The sequence below is a fragment of the Corvus kubaryi genome, unplaced genomic scaffold, assembly GCF_017639235.1.
Source record: "Corvus kubaryi isolate FWS band 111438036 unplaced genomic scaffold, C.kubaryi_AGA036_p1.0 135, whole genome shotgun sequence".
Classification (NCBI taxonomy): Eukaryota; Metazoa; Chordata; class Aves; order Passeriformes; family Corvidae; genus Corvus; species Corvus kubaryi.
This window is the reverse complement of record NW_024580669.1, coordinates 1,812,213-1,838,872: the sequence shown is the minus strand read 5'-3', so window position 1 is coordinate 1,838,872 and position 26,660 is coordinate 1,812,213. Positions and strand designations below refer to the sequence as shown.

Here is a 26,660-nt window from a genome sequence, read left to right as displayed (position 1 = left end):
TACAGTGGCAATGAGATGGAGATTACAGCCACTAATTGCACACAAACAAGTGATTAGGGGGACAATCGCAAAGCACACCCCACCCTTGCACTAATTCTTCATTCCCTGCATGGAGTAATGCCCTTTTGTTTCCCTGGATAAGTCCCTAATGATGTTAGGGGGCATCCAAAGAACACGGTGGCACCAGGGTGAGCTCATTAATGAGATTAGCCGAGTTTTAATTTAGATGAAAAGCAGGCAAGGCAGGGAACAAGGCCTGTTATTATTTTGCATTATAAAAGATGGGTTTGGGAAGCAGGGAGGTATGGAGGCAGCTGGATGAGGGCTAGGCTGGGGACCTTGTGGAGGGAATGGCAGCAGATGCCCTGGTGAGTCATTCTGTATTTCTATCCTAGACTCGTTGACCATCATATACCTTTAGGCTGAGGTGAGACAGTACATTTCTACTTTATTTCTTTTGAGTAGAGCTGTGATTTGACTTGGCTTCCCCGAGAAGTTACTGGGTGTGGGTGTGAAGCTGGTCTGGGTGCCCAGTGGGATGCTCCTGGTTTTGAGCTGAGGGAATTACTGGGGGATGTTTGTCTTCATGGCTGGGCAGTGACCACTCTGTGCCTGCAGCCTTTTTTTTTCCTCCCAAGGCTTTAGCGGTAATCCTGATCCCTGTGGCTGGTTTGGCAGAGGTGAGATAATGAGCTGTTGCCTCACCATGAGTTTAAAATGAGCCAGAGCCTCTCCCTGCTTTTTTCCCTAATGCAGCCAAATTTCTTCTCTTAAGCCAGCACCGAGGAGCATCTCCAGAGAGAGTCTAAATGCAGCATCGACAGAATCTGTTGTATTTCCTGCCATAAGTGAGGGTCTCTGAAGTGCCTGTGGACAGGGAAGTTGCCTTTACCTGCAGCTTGCCCACTCCAGGACCTCCATGCCAGGATATCTGAGGATGCACTGGCCAGCCAAACCTGGTGCACAGGGTCCTGGAGCAGGAAAGAAGCTGTGACTCTTCAGGACTCTTCCTTTAAGAAGTATTCCTTTAATGAAGAAGGCAAGTTCATCTGCTTTCCTCTCTCTGCTGAAACACAACTCAGCTTCCCAAAACAATCACTCATGACTCGTTTCCCATCTCCCCTCACTCTCCCTATGCTTCCTCATTAGCTGTGGGCATCCCTACCTCCACCACAGATCTGGGATGAGTTTATTAACCCACATTATCCCTTTGCTTTGCAGTACTGAGAATCTGGACACCAAGGGAAAAGTCTAACCTGTGCCAAGCTATTCCCATTTGTCAGCTTTCTGAACAGCTCACGGTACTTAGAGCAAAGAAAAAGAAATAAACACTTTGTAGGTGTAGAGTGGAACATTTGAGAGATCCGCTGGAAGCAAAACTCCTGGAAAACGCAGGAGAAAGAGAGAGACAGACATATCAAGCAATACTTTAGCTGTACTTGCAAACTGTGGATGCCACCAGAAAATGGAAGGCAGGAGGTGACTCTATTTCTGTCAATTGCTGGTTGTGAATTACTTGAGACTTTTAATGGTTTGCAGTTAGCCCAGGCAGAAGAGGCCAACTACAAAACATCAAGTGAGAAATCTGAAGAGCCCTTCACTCTTGTGCAAAAAATGAAACCTGGGAGGGAGAGATGAAGTGTTGCCTCTTTTTCCTGACACGAGAAAGGACAAAGAAGAACAGTAAAATAGGGTAAAGATGGTGATTTCCTCTAAATATGAACAAGTTCTGTCCCCTTTGACTCGACAAGGCTACAGGAACCACAGCATTTCCTCAATAACCCTGGACCACAGAGACAGGACAGTCCTTTGGGGCTGACATTAATTTTAAATAAGCCTCTGTCTCCGTGCCTCTCGCCTTACAGACACATTGCTGTTTACAAACTCGATTTCTTTTCTTTTTGAGCTTTTATTTTTACAGGAATGGGGCTGTGGGAAGGGGTATCCAGTGTGCTGGGAGGTGTCTGTCTCCACTGGCAGGGAGGGCTGAAAAGGGCGAGTCAGATAACAGGGTCACTGTGGATCTGGAGACAAAGGCATGAAGTGCAGTGCATTGATTTTTGTGTCTGTGCTTGTTAATGGCACCTCCATGAGCATGATGACTCTGGCCTTTGCTCGTGCCATCTCACCAATGATATAATATTGCTTGCCTGGAATAAGGAATAAGATCCTCTGTGAGAGTTATTGATGAAGAAATGAAGTTCCAAGGAGGTTCAGCAGTGTTTCTGATGACCCTTTAACCTCACCCCCCCCACCACCCCCCCAAACCACTGTGTTGGAAAAGCCATAAAGGATTTTTCTATATTTTTGATAGAAGAGATGAGAAACGCGCAGGGCCCGTGCCTTAGCTCCAAAATCATCCACCTGCAGAATGGCAGGGAATAAATATAATTTGTAGCTCTCATCTTGATACAGATCCATCCTCTCCTATAATGGAGACCTTTCTCTAGCAGAGCTGGTTAAATTTGAACTAAATCTCAGCAGGGAAATTTCAGCCACTTCCTGTTTCTCTTCCTGCTGCAGCTCCCAAATAAAAATATTGAAGACACATGCTCGACTTGCTCTTCACTGCTCCACAAATGGGATTTGGGAAGAGGAATGGAAAGCTGTTGGGGCAAGAGCTTGGTAGGAATAAATATCTGTTGGGATGGAGAGCCTGGCACAAAGATTTCCTGGGAAGATGATGCTCAGTGACTGTGGTACCTGGATCATGGAAGGTTCCTCTGTCACACGTCCCCCTCTGGACTGGCTGCAGGCTGGAGTAGATGTGAGACAACACCAGAGTGCAGAGGGGTCAGAATAACTCCTGAGACTCTCTGGACATGACAGAGGAACCAGAGCACAGAAAAAACCCACCTTTGAGCTTTAAACAAATGCCAGTTTTGAGGTGACAGCTCCAGCTGAGTCATGTTTATGGGCTTGAACACCACTCAGAGACCAGAAGTGATTGGAAAGGCCTGAAAGACTCAGTTGGACTCTTCCAAAACACATGGAAAACCCCTGCTTTGACACCAGATGTCAAACTGACATTCAACCTGACCTGCCAGACCTGAAATACTCTTCTTGGAAACCAATGCATTTTTTGGATCTCACAAGAAGAGGAAGAAGAATGACAACCACAGCATTGTAGAAATGCTTGGAGAAGTTTACAGAAGATCAGGGTAACCCAGGTTCTTGTTAATAGATCCCTCAGGGTGGACTAGAGGGAAAAAACACTGAATAAGCGGTGTTTGTAAATATATTAATGTAGGGCTTATTTTAGAACAATTTGCTTACAGAGGAAAGCAAGTGTGTGGCCATTTTGGCTGTTATTATCTACAGTAATATGAACTATAAAAGCCTAAAAATATCACTTAAGAAAATGCATAAGAAAGAGAAGGAAAAGATGAGAGTAGAAAGATCCCACCACGTGCAGGCTCTGTAACGAGCCTTGGTTGTTGCAATTTCAATGTCTGTTGGTCAAAGTTGTCACTAGAGACTGAATCAACCAGATGTTGATGGAAATCCCCAGAACACAACCTCTGCTGGGTTTATATTCACTCAGGTTCAGGTGGGATCACCCAGGTACCTCCCCTGGAGTGGGAGTTTCCCACTGGATGATGGAAACTTGTGGGTCAGGGACACCTGGATGATGGAATGTTGTGGATCAGAGGACACTTTGGGAAGCTTTGACACCTTCAAAGGCAACACAGCTGCCTCTTGCATCAGCCCAGTTGGCTCCACTATGTCCCATCATGGCCCATCAGCAGCATCAGCACCTTCAGGTTCTGTGTGGATGTCCTGGCACTGCCCAGGCACGGGAGTTATCACAGCTGAGTTCACTTGATAAGGACAAAGAGACAAAGTTCCCTCCTCCCAGGGTTTGCCTCTTTCCTTATCTGGTCCAACACCAGCTGCAGCCTGAGCTGGGCTGTGCTCCCCCCTAGGTGGGTGCTTTGCACCTCGGCAGCTTCCCCTGAACCTTTGAGCCACCAGCATCCCAGTGTCTCTTCCAGTGTCACATTCTTCTCCCTAGACCTGGGAGGACTGGACAATAGTATGACATTTATCTTATCCCAGGTTCCCTCCACGCTTCAAATTCTGTTTGTAGGTGTATTTGGGGAGGGGTGGCTTCGGTGGTCGCAGATGAGCAGCGGCTTCTTTGCAGTTTGCTCCAGTGGGCAAAAGCCCTTCCATGATTTTAGCAACGTGTAAGCCATGAACCATTTCAGTCTCTCACAAGAGATGGACTTTTCCAAAACTCATGGAGAACCTCAGGTGAATTGGCACCCATTCAACCTGGCCAGCCAGTCCTAAAATACACTTCTTGGCAGCCAGAGCATTTTTTGGATCACACATTAAGGGGAAGAAGAATCTGTGCTGCCAGGGGATGATGTGGGGAGTGCTCACACGCCCTGGCCACTTGCTGATGGTAATGGTGCAGGAGAGAAACAAAGCAAGAAGAAAAATCAAGCACATGTATCTCCCTATCAGTATGTGCTTGTTATTGTCATCATTGGCTTTCTTGTATTTCAAGACTTGTTATTTTGTCCTGAAGTTCCCTGTGATTCAGGGATAATCCTTGCATTACAAGAAAAAAAACCCTGCTATTTTTTTTTTTTTCAAATTGACAGAGATTTTTAGGCTTTATCCATGATTCATGGTCTGTCCTGCCCTGTCTCTAGAAGCCAGAAAATATTTGTCCTAGCATAGCCTAATGGTGAAAATCTAGGATGCAAATAAAAGAAGCCCATGTTATCACTTTGAATCTTTATTTAGTCAATTTTAAGGCAGTCTTTTGATGCTGAGGGACATGGCCCTTAGTTTGGGGTGCTGGCCAGGCTGTTGGAGTTGGCAGATGGCCTGTTGGCTCTGCTGGCTGCAGACTGACCTGCCACACCAGGTCAGGAACAGCAAAACACACCCAGGCTGCCTGATGTGGTTTGGGAAAATTCAGCAGGCAACACTGCTGGGGTTTTAAGAGACAGAGAAAAGGGATAAAGACAGCAGTGAGAAGATGCTTCTGTTGAAGATACCTACATAGCAGCTCTGCTTTAATAGCATTAATTGATGTTTGACTTCAGTGAGAGCAGAAAGATAGAGATAAATGAATGAGCTGTAGAAAGAATGATCCTTGCTGGAGCTGCCTGGTAGGGAGAGACAGGGAAAGCACGAAGGTTAAAAGTCTAATGACAAGCATCCTTAATGATTGCTTCTCCTGTATTCCCTCTGGGTAACATTTCCTGAGTCTAAATTGTCTTAAAACCACTCTAACGTGGCTGAAACATTTCTAAATATAATTCAGCTCAACTAATGCTAAAGAATATAATGGAATTTCAGGAAAGAAAATCAAGCACAGTAAGTTTTTTAACCATTACGTGTCTTTCAGAGCAGGCCAAATGGTGCATGAATTTGGGTAAATAAAGGAGAAAAAAATCTTTTCTTCATGTTAGCTGGAGTGGAAGTTCACCTGTCTGCAGCAGCACACAGGCTCCCTGCAGACCGTGTCTCCATGGATCCATGGAGAGCATGAACTCCTGTGCTGTGGCAATAACAAAAACCTCGCCTATAATCCTAGGGAAAAAAATCAAGGCAGCTTGCTGAAGCAACACTGAGAGTTGCCACAGATGGTGATTTTTCAGTGCTGGGCAAACAGATCTGTCTGTTGGTAGCCACAGGTGTACAGGGGAGGCAGCATCACCCCTTCTCCAGCAGCCCGAGCTCACCGGCTGCTCCAAAGTGATGTGGAGAGGCTGCAGAAAATGGCTTAAAAGCACAATTAACTTTCTGTAACAATAGCCTCTTTATTCTTCATTATGAAAAGGCCTGAAAGGGAATTTGTTTTCCAAGATAGATGTGAAATGAAGCTCTATCAGAACAAGTAACCTTGCAAGCCAGACACAATAGGCAGTATCTACCCACCGCTTCCTCCCTGGCCCTCCCCAGGCAGTGCACAGCAGCTTGCTGTAAGCCTGGTTTTGTCTGCTCCCCCTGCTTATAAATTACACTCATTAATAATATTTTCGTTTCTTGGAAAAGCAATAAAATAGTAAATGTGCCTCTGCAGTTGCTGCCCTGCTCGGGGCCAGGCTCCGGCACCTCCCGGGCAGGAAGGTCAGAGCGGTGGGATGGATTCACACTGCTGGGTGAGAGGCTCTTTGAGCTGCCACCTTCAGGTAATGCTGCTCTCTCCCTTCCCTGATCTTCCCAAGTCCAGGCCCAAAGATGATCTGTAACTTAAAGAGACTCACAAATAGCACAGACTTAGGGTGTGAGTACAAAATCCACCTGATGGACCTATTTGTGCATTTTTACTGCAGTATTTGAGCAGTTAATGCAGGGAGTGGCCAAATTTTGAGCTTTGGCTCAATTTTTCTGTAGCAGATGTGAGAGAAGACACCTGAGACAGCTTCCCCTGTCCTTGAGGGACTTCAGACCCCAATCTCTCTAAGCATTGCTACTCAGGTCTGTTTGCACTATCCTACCAACAAATGTGAGGGTGATGCAGCTGCTTTTGGTATCATGGAAATGTTTTCCTTATTTCCCTTTGGAAAGCCTAGAAGTGAGACCAAAACTGGAATGAGAAGGATACAGGAAAATAAGAATTGGGATTGCTAATTTTTATGTGGGTTTCAGAACCAGGAAATAAAATTCACTGCAAACATATGGGGAAAAAACCAACAAAACCTTCCCCAAAATTAACCAACTCCCAAATAATGTCAGTCAAGAAAAGCTGATAACAGAAAGTTGGCAGAGAACCCTTAGGCACAAAATCCAGTGGGGGAGTCTCCAAGCACCAAAACTGGGTGCTGGGTGCTATTTGCAGAGTAACCAAGGGCTGTGGGTGCCTCACAGAAAGGCTTTTCTTAGGAATTAAGGTAGGCAAAGCAGGAGGAAAGGATTTGTTTTCCCAAGCTTTGTCAGAGAGTCGATAGCAGAACTGAGATGTGAGCTGTGCTTCCTGCTGGCAGCAGGACACTGGACACACCTCCCTGGGGAGCACGAGGGGCTGGTGGCAGGTGACCCAACTCCAGACAGTCCAAGTAAGGGGCTCAGTGGAATTTAAAGGGAAGGACATGGTAAAGATGCTGTGTTCCCCCAAGTCAAATTGATCAGGAAAAGGTTTTTGGGGAACTTGTTGCTCTTACAAGGCAGGAAAGGGTCACACCTTTTGACTGCAGCATAACAGGACTTGGCTGCTGACTCCCTGATGTCTGAAGATCTTTTCAAGGTCTGACCTGTCTAGAGATCAGTAAAAAATAAGGTTTGCTCAGATCTGAGGCTGCTCTCTCCAAGTGTGCTCCATCCCCCAAAGGCAGTGGTGCTGAAATGAGAGATGCAGCTCCAGGCACATCTGGGGACACAGCTGGAGCTCTGTAGCCAAGGACAGCCCAGGGCTGGGGCAGCCAGATGAGGATGAGCAGGAGAACAGGACAGAGTTCACTGGAGCAGTTCCTAAAGCAGCCAGCTGAACAGGGTCAGAGCATTGCTCTGTTTACAGCACTGGTTTTGACCGAAATCTGCTGAGCACTGCCACGTTCTGTATCTTGAGGGATAACACAGGCTAAGAGCATCCCCTCAGCTGGGATGGGCAAGGCTGCCTGATTCTGGTGTGGGGAAAACCAGTTCAGTTATATGGATGAGAGCTGTGCTCCCTGGCCCAGGAGATGATCCCTGGCCTGTTTTATTTGGGAGCACAGCCCCAGTGTGACAATGTCTGTGCACCAGCCCTGGCAAGTCAGCAATCAGGTCACTCTGCCTGCGTGACTGCTCAGCTCAAATTACTGCTGGCTGTCCAGGGCATGCATTCCTAGAGCAAGGAGGACTTATTAAATCCTCCCAAAGCCCATGGGTACTCAGATCCATCTTCTCTGGGCACAGAAATAAATCCCTGCTCCCTCCTGCGGGTAATTACTTGCCTGCTCAGGCTCCTTGTACATGCATGTGCAGTCGTGATTTGCATGTGGCCAAGGCTGTCAGTCCTCCCTGTGACTGTGCAGGTAGAGCCAGCAGGGAAACACTGGCTGTGGCTGTCTCCAGGCTGGGTTCCAGCTTCTCCAGAGGTGGCTGCTCTCTGTCAAGGCTCAGGAACAGCCTCAGGGTAAGAGCTGATGCAGGCAAGAGGGTAGGACTGAGCAGGTGATCCCCAGCCAAGAGGTAAAAGCATCTGCAGGAATTTAAATGGGAAGGGGGATCTCAGAGGATAGAGGGGAGAAAAGAGCAGGTAAAAAAGCATGGGGAGCAACAAGATTTATTCAGCTGAGGCTGTGGCAGGATTCAGGCAGGATTCTCACATATTACCATATCTAGAACCCTGGTTAGTGGATATTTATAGTTTCTTCCTTAAACCTGAGCTAAACTAAATAAGGAATTATAAAGGTGTGTGGATTTACCTAAACTACGTGCCCTGTGGAAAAAATTATGATTTCTACTCACCTTGTAAAGATCATGGGCTTTCTTACAAATTGTTTCTGTAGTGACCACAGCAAACCAAGAGCTGTCCCTAGAGCCAGCCCTGCAGGACCCCATCCCTGCAGGGTGTGATGGGGAAGCTGTCCTGGTTTCAGGGATTGATATCTGAAGCAGGAGGGCCCCACCAACACCTTTGCAATCTGCGTCAAGGCAGGGAGAATTGCTGTCATGTTCAAGCTGTCTTGGAGATAAACTGAGTGGGTTTATTATAAACCTCCTGTATGACAGAAATATTGCAAAAAGCATCTCTCCTCTCTGAAGAACAGGCACACATAACTTGGTGTGGCAGTTCTTCTTTCCAGGACCTCAGGGCTGCCACAGGTCTTCCCAGTGCTCCAACCTTATCCTGGCCTGGTGGGAGATGTTCCTTGGGCAGCTTGTGGACACCCCACATCCTGCTTTTCTCTTTGCTGCTCCAAAGTGGGCTGAGGTGCTCACTGGGCTTCACCATTTCTGTTTGCTGGGCTCAGTGTGAGTGCTCACCCAGCTTCAGGACCAACAAGCAATCTGTTTACTGTCCCACCACCTCCCAAATTTCCCAAGTGGAAATGACCACAAAAAACTTTCCCTGTTTCAGATATCAAGCGTGAGCCAGAAAGGATCTGCCTGGGGACAGGACGGAGAAGAACAACTGTGAAGTTTACAGGGAAAAGCATCCAAGACAAGTTGTCCCAGCTGCTCCTGCCACCCCTCTGCAGAGCCAGGTGATGTTTCTCGTGAGGTGACCCAAGCTGCAGTTTCACAGGCACTATGAACAGGCTCGCCAGGCTCCCTCCTGCTACGGCAACATATGGTGGTGGGAGGGTGATTGACTGGTACAATGTGATTTTCAATGAAATGTCTTGCAGACAGAAGAGTTCCAGGTGACTAGAAGTAAGCAATCATCGTGCCAATCTCTCAGCAAAAAAGGGTCACGCGTTGAGTACGGCAACTTGAGGGAATAAGGCAGCTTTTTATAGCGAGTAATATCTCTTCTGACAGTGCAAGTGAACTGCTTCAAACCACACTTGGCTGGGAATGTGCAAAGATGAATGGCTTTGTCTCTCAGTAAGTATTACCAGGAGCACTAGGAAGGATGAGAAATGGTCTGTAAAGTAAGCAATAGCTAAAAATCCTCTTCTTTCCTGACCTTATTGTAAAGAAACCTTTAGCAGTGCGGGGAGGAAAAAAAAGAAGTGTAACGAGGTGTCCCTGAGGGGAAAGAAAAATCCACCCTACAGGGAAACCTGGAAGCTTTTAGTAAGGAGTGATAAGGATTAGGTGTGATGAGCTGGAGTATCATAGTCCACACTGGCAGCAGCCTCATCTTTCCCTCCTGTAAACCTCATGCTTTGGTGGTGGACTGAGGCTTGGCTGGGTCTGGGAGCATGGTGTGAAAGGTGTTTGTCCTTCCAGGAAGAGACAGCTGGAGACAACTGCCTAAATAAATAAAACAGGTACAGGGGGTCTTTTATCCCCTCCCCTTTTTTTTTTCAAGCCCGTTCAAGGTTACACTGAGAAACTGAAGCCATGTGGGGAAGTGACCACAGATTCCTGCAGCTTCACAGTCTAACTCATTGCTGGTCATTGTGTCTTAGCATGGTTCAGAACCAGGAGATGGGGAGGTTTTCCTGGTCTTTCATAACCTGGAGTTCAAACTAATGGTGCCTTCAGGATTTCAGGGAAGTGTTGGCTTCTTCACAGTTCTGGGAAGACTGGAGAGAGAGGCATGTGAAAATGCTTGTTTAAATTGGGAGAGGTTTATTTCAGGGAATGATGCACTCTGCCTCGTGTCTTCCCAGGGGCGACTTTGCAAGGATTGGAAAGCATGAGAGGATCCACCTTTACTCTACAAAATGCTTTGTTCCCAGACTGGTGCCTTTCATGAAATCAGGACTGGGAGCCGTGTTTCTCCACAGCATTCAGGTGCCTTGAGTGCCAAACCCATTGTTCTTCCTCAGCCCCAACACCTGCACAGTAATTAACCCCGCTGAGTCCCCACCTGTAACCAGCCCTCTTTGGAAAGCCATCAACCCCTCTCCCAATAACATTTTCCTTTTGCGTGTGGGACTGTCACAAGACCTCTCCCTCGCATTAAAGTGTTTGTATTCCCAGTATTTTTGGAGCGTTTTCCAGGGGCAAGCCCTTCTAGCAGACCTAATGTACATTACTAATGTACAGAGTTTACTAATTATTGTCTTAATGCAAACTGGCTGACTCAGTCTGCTTGTAGGGGGAAAAAAAATCTTTGGTGATGTTATTTTTCTGGATTAAGCAAGAGGGGAAAAAGGTGTGAGAGAGAGGAATTAGAGACACCTCCAAACAAAAGTCGTGTGTCTTGTACCGTGGCTGCCTGAGCATATGGTCTTTTATGGGATTCCAGGCCCTGTCAACTCAGAAAGCAAATGTTCCCTCTCTGCTTAGGCTGAGAGTGAGTCTGCTCATCTCTGACCCTGTCACCGAGGCATCTGGCAGGAGTGATGAACTCTCTATCTCCTTGTATTAAACCTGAGGTTATTGGTTGTTTTGGTTCTGTTATTATTTGTTTTTCCCTAGGGGGAAGAAAGGAGCAGGGATATAACTAAAAGAAGTGATAACCAGATGTTTGGTATTTCCATTCCAGCTCAGGCTTTGCTCAGATGGAGTTTCCCCACTGATTTAATCAGGGAAACAGTCCCTTCCACCCTCATATCCAGAACCAGCTCCAGCAGTTGTGGGTCTGCTTGTTTCCTTCTCCACAAGTGCATCCCAGATGTGCCCGTGTTCTGCACACAGAGGCAGAACATCTGTGCTGGAACAAGGAAGGAGAAATGATGATGTTGTTGGGTTGTCTTGCATGCTGAGATCCTTTCAAATGTATGGGTCAAGGGGAATTTTGTGGGTCTAAATTAGGGGCTGAAGGACTTGGAAGGGCAGGAATCACTCACGGTTCTCAAACCTGATCAAGCAGATCCTTTTCCTTTTTGTCAAGACAGTGAGCATAGGACATGATGCTCTTCTTGCTCCATCCCAGTGCTTGGATGATGAGGATGATGCTGAAAGTCGTGGTCTGAAATCCAGAAATCAGGGATGTGGCAGCTGTCAGGGGAATGTGCAGAGCTGCAGTCATGAAAATTGGCACATGAAGGGTCAGCCAGAATTCATGGCTGTGCATTTTTGCCTCCCACAGAGGTGTGGCCAAACTCCTTCTTGTCACTTCCACACAGGTTCCAACTGCTCTCTTTTAATCCTTCATTATCCGAGCCACACATCACCAAAACTTCCTGCAAGCTCCTGGTATTATAAATTATACAGATTATTATTATAAATTTCTACTCCACACGAACAAAGCCCGGGTGGACTTTGAAGAGTTAATGATACATTTTTCTTTGGCATAATTGATGTTTACTCCTTTTTTTAGCTTGAGATCCAAAAATACCTAGAAGGCATACGGGACTTTAGGATCTCCTTTATACCCTTAATTCCTGAAGATCATTACAATCAAGGAGACTTTAAATCCCCAGATAAGTCTCAGAAAAGGGATGATGAATAGATAAGAAGCAGCAGTGTATTGCAATAATATTCATCCATAAATCTACCAGGGTACTTAGAGTGAAGGGAAGAGCTTGCAAAATAAAAGTGAGGTGGGAGGAGGGGTGGGCATTCGGCCCAACACAAAAGTGTGAGCAGTGCCCTGTGGATGAATCTCACTTTTCTCATTAAAAACAAGCAGTCCCATGACACCAGAAGGGGAGTTCGGTTTCCAGAAGAACTGTGTGACTTCATTTGGAGTGAACCAAACACTTCTTTATCAGCCTCTCCTCTGCCCGATTGCTCCTTCTCCTCCAAACCTGTAAGATGCTTCATGATATTTGGATAAATTCAGCCAGGGTGTTTCACAGCTCTTTGAAAGGAAGATGCAGAGACAACTGAGAAATCATCCCTTAAAAAATCAGAGATTTAAGGCTGCCCTGCCTCTTTTTCACCGCCTCCCTTTAAGGGAGTTTGGAAACACGGGTTTAGGGGAGCTTAGGAACATTGGTTGTCTTCCAGGAGGGAGGAAAACAGGCAACACTCTCAAACCCAAGCACCTCACATTAAGGCATTGGGCATTTCCTTGGTCTCTCTGAAGCTCCTGGGTGGGAAATTAGGACCAGGCCTGGGGGAGCGTGTGCTGCCCATGGGGTCTGATTTTCAGAGATGCTACAGAATGGAGAACAAGAATACCTTCTTTATTTTGCCTCCTGGAGCTCTCAGACCCAGACAAAGAGATTTTGCAGCAGTAGATTTGTCTCTTGGCTGTATCTTCCTTGACTTTGTGAGGCCACTCTTTAGGGAGAAAGGCTGAGTTTCCTCGGGGATCACACAGCACTGACTACAGTGAGATGCCGTCATATTTCTCTGCTATAATCTGGGATTTCAGGCACAGGAAAAGTGGTGTCACCCTACTGTTTTGCCTGATAAAATACTGGAGTCAGAAGTCAGCTCATTGCAAAATAAATCAGTAAGGAAACCCAACAGGAGAGTTTGGCTCATTGCGATTCTATGGTTTGTTTTCCTGTCTTATATTGGAAAGCCTGGTTTTCCCAAGGGCAGAGACTTATTTGCTTCAGCAAAATCTGTAGGACACTGTGTGTATAAAGTCCAAATCAGCTCTGTCTGTCTATCCCATTAACACCTTTCTTTTCCACTGTTTTTGGTGAAACAAAAATGACCTTTCAAATCAAAGACTTCTGAAGCCTATTGCGGAAAGCTTTTACATTTCAAAATTATTTCAGCTTCATAATAAGGACTGTTTTTTCCTTCCTCAATCTTCTGCTTCCTGCTCAGCACAAGGAGTAATGTTGTCTCAACTTCCCACACCCTTTCAAAATTTTTTATTGTATTAGGTTTTTCCTTTCCAAGTCTTCCCTCAAACCCTTCCTGGTGTTGGAAACAGTTAAGTTTAAAAAAAATCCCAACCAACCAAACAAGAAAGTGAAATTAAAGTTTGCTAATTGAGAACTTCTGCAAAAATGGAGATGTTTAAAAACTTTAAGTGTTGCAAAATATAAAATTCGAGAAAGAACATGAAGAAAAGCTAAAGCAAACAAACAAAATGCTTAAATTGTTTTAAGTGGTTTTTAAGATCAGATGTTTCCCACTACCAACACTGAAAACAATGGAAAGACGTCTGAACTTTTCTTCTGGTAATTACATTCTTATCATCAATGTGGGGCACTGATAAATATTCTGGCACCGCCTTCCTGGTCTATAATGGGAAGCATTAACTCAGCATAAACTCCATCAAGTTGTCTGAATTTACCAAAACCTTCTCAATATAATCTGGAGGGACCAACTTTCCCCTGGGTAAAACCTTCATCCTTCTATTTCCCAAATTCCTGTGAATGTGTCTGCAAAGGTGGCAAAGAATCTCTTAGAAAAGTTAAGAAAACAAACTGAAACTAAAGAAGGACCCCACTGGCACTGATGGACATGTGCACTGTTACCACCCTGTAATTTATAATTTACAGGTTTCTGTGAATTTGACACGATTCTAGAACTGTTGTTGTAAGCTAGAGGGGGAGAAAATGGCTGAATCCAAACTGAAATAATTATTTGTGGGAGTCAGAAAATGAGCGTGTCAGTTGTTTGAAGAGAGTATCAGAAGCATGAAATATAGATCACCAACGCTCTGTAGCTGTGAGCGAGTTGTCCCTGCAGTGTTCTGTCAGACTGCTGCAGAATATCCTTGAAATCTTTTCTTTCCAAGAGGCAACAACAGCTTCAAACCCTTTACTGGCATGTCCAAGCTCAGGATGCAAACCTTTGCCTGAGGAAGTTGTTTCCCAGAGAGGTTGTGGATGGTCCATCTGTGGAAGTGTCCAAGGCCAGGCTGGATGGGGCTTAGTGGATAGTGGGAGGTGTCCCTGCTCATGGCAGGGGGTGGGACTGGATGATCTTTGAGGTCCCTTTCAACCTAAAATATTCAGTAATTCCATGATTCTCAGCAAGGATCAGAGGTAGGGAAGGTAGAGAAGTTGGCTTGGACTGCAGGTATGCATGGAGAGCCCAGGATATAATTTTCAACCTTTTCAATTCCTCTGTTTTTGGATTGAGAAGCAGCTCTGTCTCCTTTTCTTTAGACTCCCAGTGTGTGGGAAGCAGGTATGGGCTTGTGCCCAGGGCATGTTGACACCATCGCTCCCACTCCCAGGTCACTGAGTCACTTTAATGCTACCTGGGCAATTTCATAACATTTTGCCACCTAAATCCGTGGGATCCTTGACTTTTTCACACGGAGCTGAGAGGTGCCATTCTGGTGAGGGTTGGGCTGGAAACCAAACATGGGCAGATGAGCTTTGCTGGCCTTGTCTGGGAACACTCTCCTTAGTTCTTCTTCTGGAGGCAGAGTGATCTTCACAGCAGCTGACCTTAAAAAAGGGAGCCTTGCTGGGGAATTTTCAACTTTATTAATCACTGCAATAGCATAAATGCCATGGCCTGGTTTTCAGCAGTGATGATAGGAAGTCTCTGTAGGTGGCACTTTTCTCAGGGAAATGAGGATGCTGCCTGCTCTCTCTGTCTGTCTCTGTCCCAGGCTGCTTTCTGAAGGGTTCTTTACATGAGGATTCATTGCTCTGTGCTCAAATGAATATTTAGGTCAGGCTTCTGCTAATAAACCAGAAAGACTTTCTTGTTTCCCAGCTGTTAATTTAAAAGGTAACACCAGCAAAGACCATTGAAAGAAGACGTGAAATATATTCCCTCAGGCTGGTTGGGAGAAATTTGGTGACTGGATTTGAGGGGGGTAAAATATTTCACACAAGAACTTAAGGGAACAGAAGAAGATTCCCAGTCACTGCATTCTTCTTTCAGACATGACCCCTGATTCAGAATGGAGAGAAGAAATTTTAACCACTGTGGGCCATGAGCTGTGAGCCTTCCGGCTGAGCCATTTAAAGAGATGCCTCTGCTGATGCCTTTTATTTCTGCAAATTCCCAAAATGCTGTTTCATTTCTAGAAGATCTCTAAACCTAAAGTTATCTTCCAGTCCTTACCGGGGGAGATGCTCTCAAGCCACAAGAGACAACCACTCCATAACCCAAACCCCAAGCCATTGATTTCTTCAAGAGTTAGAATCCCAGCACTTAACAGAGATTAGGAACTAATGAGGAAAAAAATATCAATCACAATGCAAGTCAAAACACGTTACTTTCATTTTCCAAAAAACTGAGAAAAAGATTAACTTTCCGGCAGAACTTTCACTTTCTTTGTGTCAAAGGAGAGCTCCTGACCCAAAAGTCTATTGACATCTTCCTCTTTGTTGGCAAAACAGAGATCATCACTTTAGGGAGCCCGTGCCGCTGAAACGAATATAACAAATTCTCATTCAATCAAATGGAGTCTCTCCATGGCTTTGGACAGCAAACCAGCTGCTGGGGCTTGATCTTAAACCTCAATAATATTTCCAAAATGAGCTTCCATGGCAGGGCTCTGTCAGCAGGGCTGCAGCTGTGGAGAGCTGGGGGCTGAGTTAATCACCAAGGAGGGATTCAAAGAGCCGCCAGGAGCAGAGATTTTTGTCTCCTGGGTCAGCACAGGCGGTCTCACAGTGAGGACCCATTAGTGATGCAGCAAGACATCGCATGATAATGACTCTGAGCCCTCCTGCAAAGCTGTAAAGCACTGGTAAATGTTTGTGTGTGGCAAAATCTTGTACCTCAGAGGAGAAATTAAGGGTTTTTCTTTCTGCTTCCTGCAAAGAGAGGTGAAATGAGCTTCTGTTGCATTCAGTGGTCAAAACTGAGAAGTGGCTGTCCTGATGTGAAATCATATCTCAGATGTTGCACGTGTGAGAGGTTCTGGCAAGTTCAGGTGTGTTTGAACCAACTGAATCAAACGTGGAGAAAAGTCCTGGTTGAGACTGTGGGAGCTGCTCTTCACACACAAAGTGAAAGAGGAGTACAGCCCTAAGACTGAAGTGGAACTCAGGCAGGCAAGAAAGGTTTATAGATAAAGAGGAAAGGAAAATCACTTTGCTTTTTTTGTATTAATGGAGACCTGAGGTTCAGCTTTCTAAGCTCTTAGAGAAACCTGAAATTTGATTCTCAAAGCAGTTGAATCCATACCACCTGTGAGACAAACCCTCCTGGTCATAAATATGGAGTAATTTGAAAAACTTTCCTTCACGTGATTTGTTCAGGGACAGTGATATTTGTGCAGCATCAGACCTCATGAATTCTTTTACTTCCTTACTGAATGAAAGGATTCACAAGTGAAGTGACTCCTACTCCTTAGTTCTGTCCATAAACCAAAGGAGGATTCCATGAGATTTCCTATTATCATTGTCAAGTGGTCTCAGAACGGCACACAGGTATTGGGATTGCTAATTTGGAATTGTCATGTTCTGTAATTAACAGCTCATTAAGGGACTGAACCCACCCAGAGAAAACCAGCTGCTCTTTCTACACCATGCATTAACCCCAACCCTAAAGACAGTTATGGCATTAAAATTCCTTGGCTCACAAGGAGCAATGATCAGATTTTCCCTTTACACTGAGAAAAGACTTGGAAGAATGGAATTGTGTGAGACTGGCATAAACAGCATCTGATGGAGCTGAACCTCAACCCGTGATGGGTGTTTGAGGTTGACCCTTGTTGATTTGCAGGGCTGGGATGGTCTGGCTGATGGCTACCTGTCTTTATTTCCATTTATTGCATTCTTCTAGCAGAGTTGCAACTCCTTTTCCTGATGAGGAAGAATCCTGGCGTAGCTCTGAGAATTTGCCTGAGTGGTTGTAAAATTTTGCATTTCCTGATGAATTTTGAAAAACCCTGTCAATCCCTGTCCTTTCCTCTTGTTTCTGATTCTCACTTCACAATAAATGCAGGATGAAACCAGAGGAAGCAGCAGCTTCTGGAGTGGCTTAGAAACCTTTAACCAAGAGGAAAGGTTAATGGAGTAGAGTTAATGCAGTGGAGTTTATTTTTAATAGAAAAGAAGAGACTTTGAGATGACTTGGCAGAAATCTTCAGCCTTAGGAAGGAAAAAGATGATAGTGGGTAGTTTTCTCTCTGATGTCATGGTTAATAAACTCAGGATATAATTTAAAGCTGAGATTATTTGGGAGATGTGCCACGTCAGACAAAGGGAAGGAGATATAAGCAGTGGGTTTCTAATAACTCAAAACCTCCTCCACTCTTGGGTTAACAGTCCTCTGGATTCTCAGGTTTGTTTGTTATCCAGTAAAATCCACAAACACTGACCTTGGTTCTTCACATAGCTGCATTAATAAATTGTTGAAGAAAGACAACTCTGTAATTATGCCAAAGAACCTTTCTGCAGGTAGGTGAGTACTTGGTGCTCAAGATGAAACAAGGTACCACACATTAACATTTCTGTGGATATATTATGCTTTTACGTTTTCCTGTGGCTTAGATTCTTTTCCTTGGTAAATAGCAGGAATGTGGAACACCTCGAAACATGGACAGCATCAGTCGTTGGTTTGTAAACATTTACAGAGAGCTTGGATGGCAGAGACTGAATAAGCACAAAGCTTTTTCTTGACCCAGTGAATGAATTTGTAACTTCTGGAATCTTTTTTTTTTTAAATGTACCCTCCATTCAATCAATTTGCAATTAACTCCAGCCCTGACACTTCTGGCTGTTTGAGCCAGCAGTACATCTGTGTGCTGGAACCCAGTCTGCTGGGCAGCAACCATGTGAAAATTTGCTGCTTTTTGGAAGATAATTTGGGGGAACATTGGTGCCTCTTCATGGCTTGGAATGGATGAAAATCATGTCCTGTCTCAGGGACCTCATTCCCTGAGCTATCCCCCTGGAAGCTGGGTGGGAAAACCTCCCCTGAAGTGCATTAGCAGTTTCCTCAACACTTAATGTGAGCTCTGTGGGTCTGAAGTGGGGCCTGGTGGCATCACTGTGCTTCAAGCCACGCTGCTCATTAGGTAATCTCAAGAGATGACGCAAAGCTTTGGAAGCTAAATTAGCCCTTAATTAAGAGAACTTAAAGAAATGTAAGAGCTCTTAGCTGCTCTTACCACTCAAGCCATGATTAAAATGCTGCATCTAGCACTCGATAACCCTGTGCAGTGAGGTGGGTTGGTGCCAGCTGGCTGGGAAGCAGCTTTGTGGAGGAGGAGCTGGGGGTTTTGGCAGCACACGAGTCAGCAGTGCATCCTCGTGGCAAACTGTGCTCAGGGAAGTGTTCACCAGGAGGTTGAGAGAAGGGACTCCTCACCTCTGAAGCAGCAGTCGTGACACCACTTCTGGAATGCCATGTCCTGTTCTGCACTTCCCAAAACAACAAAGCCTGGAGCATTCAGGAGTGAGTCCTGCGAAGTGTCACCAAGAGGTTCAGGATCCTGGAGCACATGGTGTGGCAATGGCTGAGAGCTGGGTGTGCTCAGCATGCACAAGAGAAGGCTTGGTGGCATCATGTTGCCATCTGCAATATCCAGTGTGGCCCTGGAAGAACCAGAGGTGATGCACATGGGAAACTCTTATTGGATGTAATGGCAAAACAAAGTCACCCTGTGACTGTTGAATCACTGAAATGGGCTTCCCAGAGAGGTTGTTGGCTCTCCATCCTTGGAGACATTCAAAACTCAGGTAGACAAGCTCTGAGCAATCTGATCTATTTGGCCCTGCTTGAGCATGGGCTCTTTTCCAGCCTGTTTATATTATATTATATTATATTATATTATATTATTCTTTAAAATCGACTGCTGTCTCATGTAGCAGATTTCTCTTTTTATCAGCTGACAGAGCTCTCCAGTGAGGTTATCCTAACCTGCATCAGGGAAATTGAATGGACTTAATCAGTATATCTTTACTAAAAATGTATTTTTGTCTGCAACAAGCCAAGCAATGAGAGAATTGATTCTTCCCAGAGAGGTTGTAACCTTCAGCAGAGTGTGAATAAAGAAAATCTGGGGGAAGCGATCTCTGGATCTAGAAGACAACTGCTCTCGATAGACTCGGATATTTAGTTTTTTTTCACTTTCTTAAATCAGGCCAGCTCTTGCCTGGGGCTCTTTTTGAGTCGTAGCATACAAATTGCTTTGGGGGCAACCATACCATGGAATTTCTGTCATGAGGAACACACGGAATGATAATAAAGGCAGTGACTGGAGGCAGAGAGATTTTGAGTCCGTGGCTCCCAGGCTTCGAGCAGGGTCTCCAAGCTTGCAGCAGCCTGGCACTGCAGAAGGAGCAGACAGACACTGAGCTATCAGATTGAAAACTGTGCTGTTCCATGAGTGATACGAGCATAAGATGGGCTGTGGAGGGTCAGACAAAGCTTCCTGCCTCCAGAAATGGCTAACAGCAGATGCCTGGGGCACAGTGCAAGCATGCAGCAGCACGGAGCGATGCCTCTCCAATATGTTCTGCATGTCTCCAGCAGGTGGATTAAGGGGTTTGAGAATTGCTGTAATCTTTGTCTTTAGAAGCCCTTGATTTGACTTCTCCTCTGTGAGTTGCTTTTTGCAGTTCCTGGGAGTACCTGGGTTTTGCTACAGGCCATGTGGATGACCTTTGCTTCTGGTCAGCCCCAAAATGCCACAGGACAATGCTGTGGAGTTCATGAATCTTTACCTTCTCTTCATCTTCTTCGTGCTGATCCAGCAATACTCAGGAGGTTGTATTTACTGGAGTTTGATCCAAGCACCAAGCTGGAGATTGTGGAATCACAGAATGGTTTGGGTTGGGAGGGACTTTGGAGATCATCTCGTTCCAATTCCAGTTCCAAGAGACACCTTACACTACCCCAGGTTGTTCCAAGCCCCGTCCAACCTGGCCTTGGACACTTCCAGGGATGTAGCATGAATGTTCTTGAGGGTTCATGGAGGTTCCATGGTTCATGAAGGTCCACCTGAGGTTGCTCCTGAGGCCAGCAAGGAGGCTGGAAGGTGCCTTCAACCCCATTTTGAGCTATGGCACCACCTGGGGGCTGAGAAAAATTGTAAATCACGGAGGGAACAAGTGAAAGTGACCTGTCAAGAGTTGCTAAAATTTGGGCTGACATCAGCGCTTCTGGAGCTAAGATACCATCCTCTAGGGAGAGGAAAATAGGGAAGGCAAGGCTGAGAGAGGTCTTGGAAGCTGCACCTGACTTCACTGCAGTGAATAGGCACTGCCACTGTTGTGGTTATTCCTCTCAACATTTTTTTTTTGCCCCTGCTGCTGTTTAAAATGATGGGAAAGGGACTTGCCAGCTCCTGTTCCCAGTGTGAATGCACTTGCTGTCTTATTCCGTGTTTCCAGAGCAAGTGCATAATGATGGACCAGGGTTCAGCTCACTGAGAGTTTGTTACAGAGTTGGAGCCATTATTATGAAATTACCAAATAAAACATACATTTTCATTCCCACTGGTAATAAAAATTATCGAAGTACCTCTCCTGGGACAATTATAATGAGATAATGCAGAACTCCTGACTGATTCCAGGGGCTGTAAAAAAAAATAAAATCAAAGAGCATTCAACAAGACATTAGTATATGCCTTGGCTCCAATCACTTCCCTGTCTCATGGGGTAATGAAGTTATCAAATTAGTTTTAAAAAGGTGAAACTTCCATTTTTCAGCCCATCTGACAGGTTCTCCCCTGAATAATGTGATTACAATGAGGTGCACAGGACAGCATGAGCCTTTATTGCTTTTGGTCTAGACACTACAGGACATTAAGAAATTTTGCCCTCTTGTCTCCACGGTGTAATGTTTATACTCAGAGTGTCCAGGCCAATCAAGTGATAAAGAACAGAGGTTTAGGTTTTAGGGGTATTTTTTTCCCTTCTGCACACCCCAAACATAAATACAACCGTATGTTCCAGCCTGCATTTGCAGAAATGAAGCATAAATGGCCTACTGGGTTATATAGCTCATCTGTTTCCCATTACTGCTCTGCAGCAAATTACATTCTTTCCAAAGAGCGATGCCGGCATGGACAGCCTAACAGCCTCCTTTCCCGGGGATCCAGGATGGAGGTCATGAAACATATTCAGTGCTGCTCTAACAGCCAGTTTGTCAGCCTGGCATGAGCAGAAACCCTGCCCTGAGATGCTCTGGTGGCATTGGAGAGAGCAAAACGCCCCGAGAAGATGCTTCAACCATCTCTGGAACAGCTCCCTGCCTTTATTGAGCATTGAGAGTTAACGGGACACCAGCGCTCCTGATTCAGGCACTCCAGTCACGTTCCAAAGGCAGGGCTTTGCCCCAGGGCTGAAGCCTCCCACAGTGTTGAGTAAGAGGAATATTTTTCATTTTTCAAGCTTTGCCGTCTCTCCATTTGCTGGGAAGTGAACCCCAAACTTTCAGGAGCAAGAGCATCATCTCCTGCGGTTCCCAACTGAACGGCTCAGTGACCTCCGCGAGAGCAGGAGCACATCCTGCATCCTGCACAGGTCAGGCTCAGCGGGGAGTGATTTACATACCCCTGGAGCAGCGAACAGAGGCACTCGGAGCCCCTTTCGGGAGCAGGGATGGTCCCACTGCCTGGCCCGAGCCGGCTGGGATAGCCCAGGTAACACCCCTCTCTGAAAAATGGAAATGGGCAGCAAAGCTGAGCAGCCTCTGCGTCCTCCCGAACGACCTGTCAATACATCAGCGCTGGGCACCCCCCCGCCGTGATTCCAGCCACAGAGCTGTCTAATTTCCTTTGTAAAAGAGCCCCACAGGCAACAAATGCACACGCAGAGCAACTTCTGTATTTACCTTGACACTACATGAGTCACAGCGCTCGCCTCTTGCCGAGCAGCCGTATACATTATCGTCACTTTGGCATCTTGGTTGCTGCTCTCTCCTATTCTCCTTCTGTTCAGCAGAGCAGAGAGGTTGTTTAGGGTCCCCCCCAGCCCCCTCATGCCTGCACTGCTTCCCTGAAAACCATTACCCAGAATTCCAGCTTTCCTTGAAGCAGCACTGAACAAGCTGTGCTGTGTTTTCCCCCTCCAGGCTTTTTTTTTTTTCTTTTTTTTTCTTTTAGCAATTCTTGCAGGAAGGAGTAATTTATCCAGAATTAAAACATCTGGTTATCGTGCTCCCCGGGTAAGTCAGCATTGAAATAAGAGGGAAACAAAGTGCCTGGCTATCTCCATCATGGGAGAGGAGGAACATGACCCGTGTCTCCATAGAGCCACAAGGTGACAGCTGACTGTGGAGCTCTGTGGAGTGGCCAGGCTTTGGGAGCAGAGGCAGGAGACACACACACACAGCTTGCTGAGGCTAAAAGTAGAAGGAGAAAGTGATAATTTTTTTGAACCTTGCATTTCTTAAGGATCACCCAGTTGCACCCCTGCCATGGGCAGGGACACCTTCCACTATCCCAGGTTGCTCCAAAACCCATCCAACCTGGCCTTGGACACTTCCAGGGATCCAGGGGCAGCTTCTCTGGGAACCCTGTGCCAGAGCTTCACCACCCTCACAGTAAAGACTTTTATTCCTAATGTCCAATCGAAACCAACTCTTGTTCATTTTGAAGCTTTTCCCCCTTGTTCTGTCACTCCAGGCTCTTGTAAATAGTCTCTCTCCATCCTTCTTGTCAACTTGTTTCTCTTCTCCAGGCTGAACAATCCCAATTCTCTCAGTCTAATTCTGTAATTCAGCTGCATGGACAGAGTACCTGGAGAAGTGCCGAGATGCTGATGGGGGGTGGACTTTACAGTGAAATCACCTTTCCAAGTCTCCCCAGCTTCTGTTTCTCCCCTTTGCTCAGGAACCCAGACATGGGAGAAGCCAGCACTGCCTCATTCTCCCTCCCTGAGGATTTCCCAGCTTCAGTCAGGTGGGGCAGGAAGAACCACCACTTCCCAGTGAAAACAGTTCCTTTTGCACCAATTTTCCTTTGCAGGTGATGACCAGTTCTCCCCATGACTTTGCACAAATACTGCCACTATTGCAGAGGGGCCTCTCCAGAAGGATTAAGAGGAAAAGCCATGACCTGGGAGCCGGGGCAGAGGAATTAGGGCAGCTCTGGTGAATGTGTGATTTCCATTAATTGTTAATGCAAACCTTTGAAACTATCACTGTTGTGAGCGGTGCAGGATGCTTGGATCACCCAGGAATGGCTTTTGTTATGGATACAACAGCCATCCCGAAAGGCAGCCATGAGGAAAGGCAGAGATTCAGTGATGACACGCACAGGTGACAACACCCCTGGATTTGGGAGTTGCTGTGCTGTCAATGGCTGTGGGGACAGTGGGTCTCCTGGGACCACCATCAGCCAAGTCCTGAGCTTTCCCTGTGCTCCATCTGGATTTCCTGGTGCTCTGCTCCCTCTTTTGAGATCTCTCATGCTTTTCCTAACATCACAAGTAAGCATTGCTCTGACCCCAAAACCTGTGTCCACCCCATGAGGTTCCAGTACTGCAGAGCACTGGGAGCCAGTCTGGACCAGGAACCTGCCCCGAGCAAGACACGTTTTCTGATAAATGATACAGAACTGCTGGAATTTGAGCTCTGTATAGAAGGTGAAGTATTTCAGGTCTTGAAATGGTGCTGCCTTCAATAACGTCTTGAGTGTGGATGGTTGTGACAAAGCTCCAGCAGCTCCTTCTTCTGGCACTGCGTGGTGTCTTTGTCAGGGACAAAGCAGGATGGCACAGCAGAGACATAAATTTACAAATACTACGGTGTGATGTCAAGTGAGGGGGTGTGTCCAGAGGGGAGCTCAGCTCCTCCACCTGAAATCCAAGGATGTGCCTGTTGGATGTGTTTGGTACAGACTGGGATGGTGCTGCCGCATCTGGTGCTGGCCTGTGGAGGAACCTTGAGCAAGTCACTGCACCCCTCCACTCCTTCCCTCTCCTCCCAGCTTTGCTCTGATTAGTTAGGGAAGGAACTTTCCATTCCAGAATGTGCACCCAGTGTTTATCACGCCGGCGCATCCTCAGGCTACCGCGTACAAATAATGAAGAGCAATAATAACTGCTTGCCAATCAGCACAGGATCAGGTTGGCTGTTTCCAAATCAGTTGGAAATTGTTCTTCTCTTGCTTTGAATAATGTGATGGGAATATGTAAGAAGAAGTCTTGTTTCTTTTTTTTTTTTTTTTAATTTTGTTTTTTTGGCTAGCAGCTAAAACACCCTTTATCAGCATTCCAAAATATGATTAATGCTAATCTTGACCTTTCCAATATTCCATGCCAGGCAGTTGATGAGGCTTCTGTGTTGTAAAGAATCAAACAGAAGGTGTTTCTATCCACAATGAAGTGTTCTTTATTAATGAATGATTTGCTTACCAGGAAATCCAAGAATTCCTTTGCACTGTCTTTTTTTCTTACAAACCTGAGGGAGTTTAATCATTTGGAGTGGATTGGAAGCATAAATATATTTATGAATTCCTCATCTCTTTCCCCCCTTTCTCTAAAGTCAGAACACGAAGTCTATTAGCTTATTACTTTAGGTCAGAGATATTTTTTTTTTTCTTTACCCTTCCACGGAAAACACCTGGGTTATCAAGGAAATGAATGTATCAGATCAATCACCACTGTGAAATCTGGTGTCAGCTGTTTCTGAGACTCCCCACAACAAGCAAAGAGTACATCTGCAAAATGTGAAGCAGTAAAGGCTGTAGTTGTCCAGCTTCCAAAAAGGAAAATGTAGAATAGTTTTCTAGACTTGAGTCAGGTGTAGGGATCTGAACCTGGACCCTGCAGCATGGTGACAAACTTCCCATTATCTTCTTCTGTGAGTAAAGCAGAAAATCCTAAACAACTTCCCAGACTCTCATAAATGACACGAAAATGCTTCAGCCATTGCTCTGAAAACCTGCCAGAACCTGAAGTTTTGTCAGGTCCTTCCAGAAGTTTCAAGTCCAAGGTCAGAGAACAGTGGAATGAAGATTATGGAGGGCAAAGTGCTTAATAGCCAGAAATTGAGGGATCATTGGATATTTTGCCTAATTAATTCACAAATGCAGCATATTAAGGTGACCAAAATCTTCTGCTACCAAAAGGGTCACATGGATTCATTAAGTTCTTTGAGAGTCACAGATAGGGGGTATGAAAGAACTGTAAAATATATTTCTTATTTGTCATTATTCGTAATTCAGGCCACTTATCTGCAATCACATTTCTCCTGACTACTTGTGTTCCCTGTGATGGGGATGTCTCAGGCCATTAGTGACTAACCCTCTGAATAATTAGGCTGTGAAAATCTAATGGCAGGATTTATTATTTTTATTATTATTTGCTACTTTCCACTCTGTTGTGATAATTCCATTTGGTGTTGGTCTGTTTTCATGGAGAACAATGCTCATTCATATAAAATCTTTTTTTTGTTGTTGTTCAAAATGCCTTTCATCATGTGATTTAACAGACCATGAAACATCTGAAGGTTGGTTTTCAGATTTTCAACCCAGTGCCAATATTTTGATGACATTAATACGTTCCTTGCATCACCCCTGGAATACTTATATGAAGTCACCCTATTATCTTCTCCTTTTTCAGCTGTCCTTTGTGTCCTTTCCTCATGGTCCTCCTGTGATGCATAACAATTTCTGTGCTAGAGGTTTCACTGATGGGCTTCTTCCACCCTAAATGTCACTCTTGGACACACCTATGGTGAGAATTCCTACTGGTTCCACGAGAAACTCCTGGCTCCACCCCACCCTGCATAAAGATGCTGATTTTTCTGTCTGATTTACTTGTCCTCAGTGACCATCAGCTGGCCAGGACCCTCACAGCCTCCTGCAGTCCTTTGCATTTCATTTAAAACCAGATTTATTTCACCAGGCCCTGCTGCATGTCACCCTCAGCATCCCATGGGACAGGTGATGAGGAGAGTAGGGGGTTCCTGCTCAGGGAACAAATCCTACTGTGGGACTCTCTTACAGCTGTCAACGTGGGCAGTGCTGCAGTCATGGAATCATGGAATCGTGGAATGGTTTGGGTTGGGAGGGACCTCAAAAGTCATCTCATCCCACCCCCTGCTGTGGGCAGGGACATATTCCACCATCCCAGGCTGCTCCAAGGCCTGTCCAACCTGGCCAGGGCCTCACCACCCTCCCAGGGAAGAGTTTCTTCCTAATATCTAATCTGAATCTCTCCTCTTTTAGCTTAAAACCATTTCCCCTTCTCCTATCACTGAGGAAAAAGTCACTCTACCTCTGTTTTACAAGCCATCTTAAAGTACTGGAAGGATGAAATGAGCTCTCCTCCTCCTCTCCTCTCCTCTCCTCTCCTCTCCTCTCCTCTCCTCTCCTCTCCTCTCCTCTCCTCTCCTCTCCTCTCCTCTCCTCTCCTCTCCTCTCC

General features: G+C 45.7%; 1 long non-coding RNA gene across 1 annotated transcript in view; it reads left to right on the top strand.

Annotated features, from left to right (window-relative positions):
- The first annotated feature begins 285 nt into the window (after positions 1–285).
- Positions 286–26,660, top strand: part of LOC121676187 — a 31,922-nt gene continuing 5,547 nt past the window's right edge. The window contains exons 1-2 of the long non-coding RNA XR_006020386.1: positions 286–368; positions 9,029–9,155. This is a non-coding gene — a long non-coding RNA (uncharacterized LOC121676187). The remainder of the gene's footprint in view (positions 369–9,028; positions 9,156–26,660) is intronic.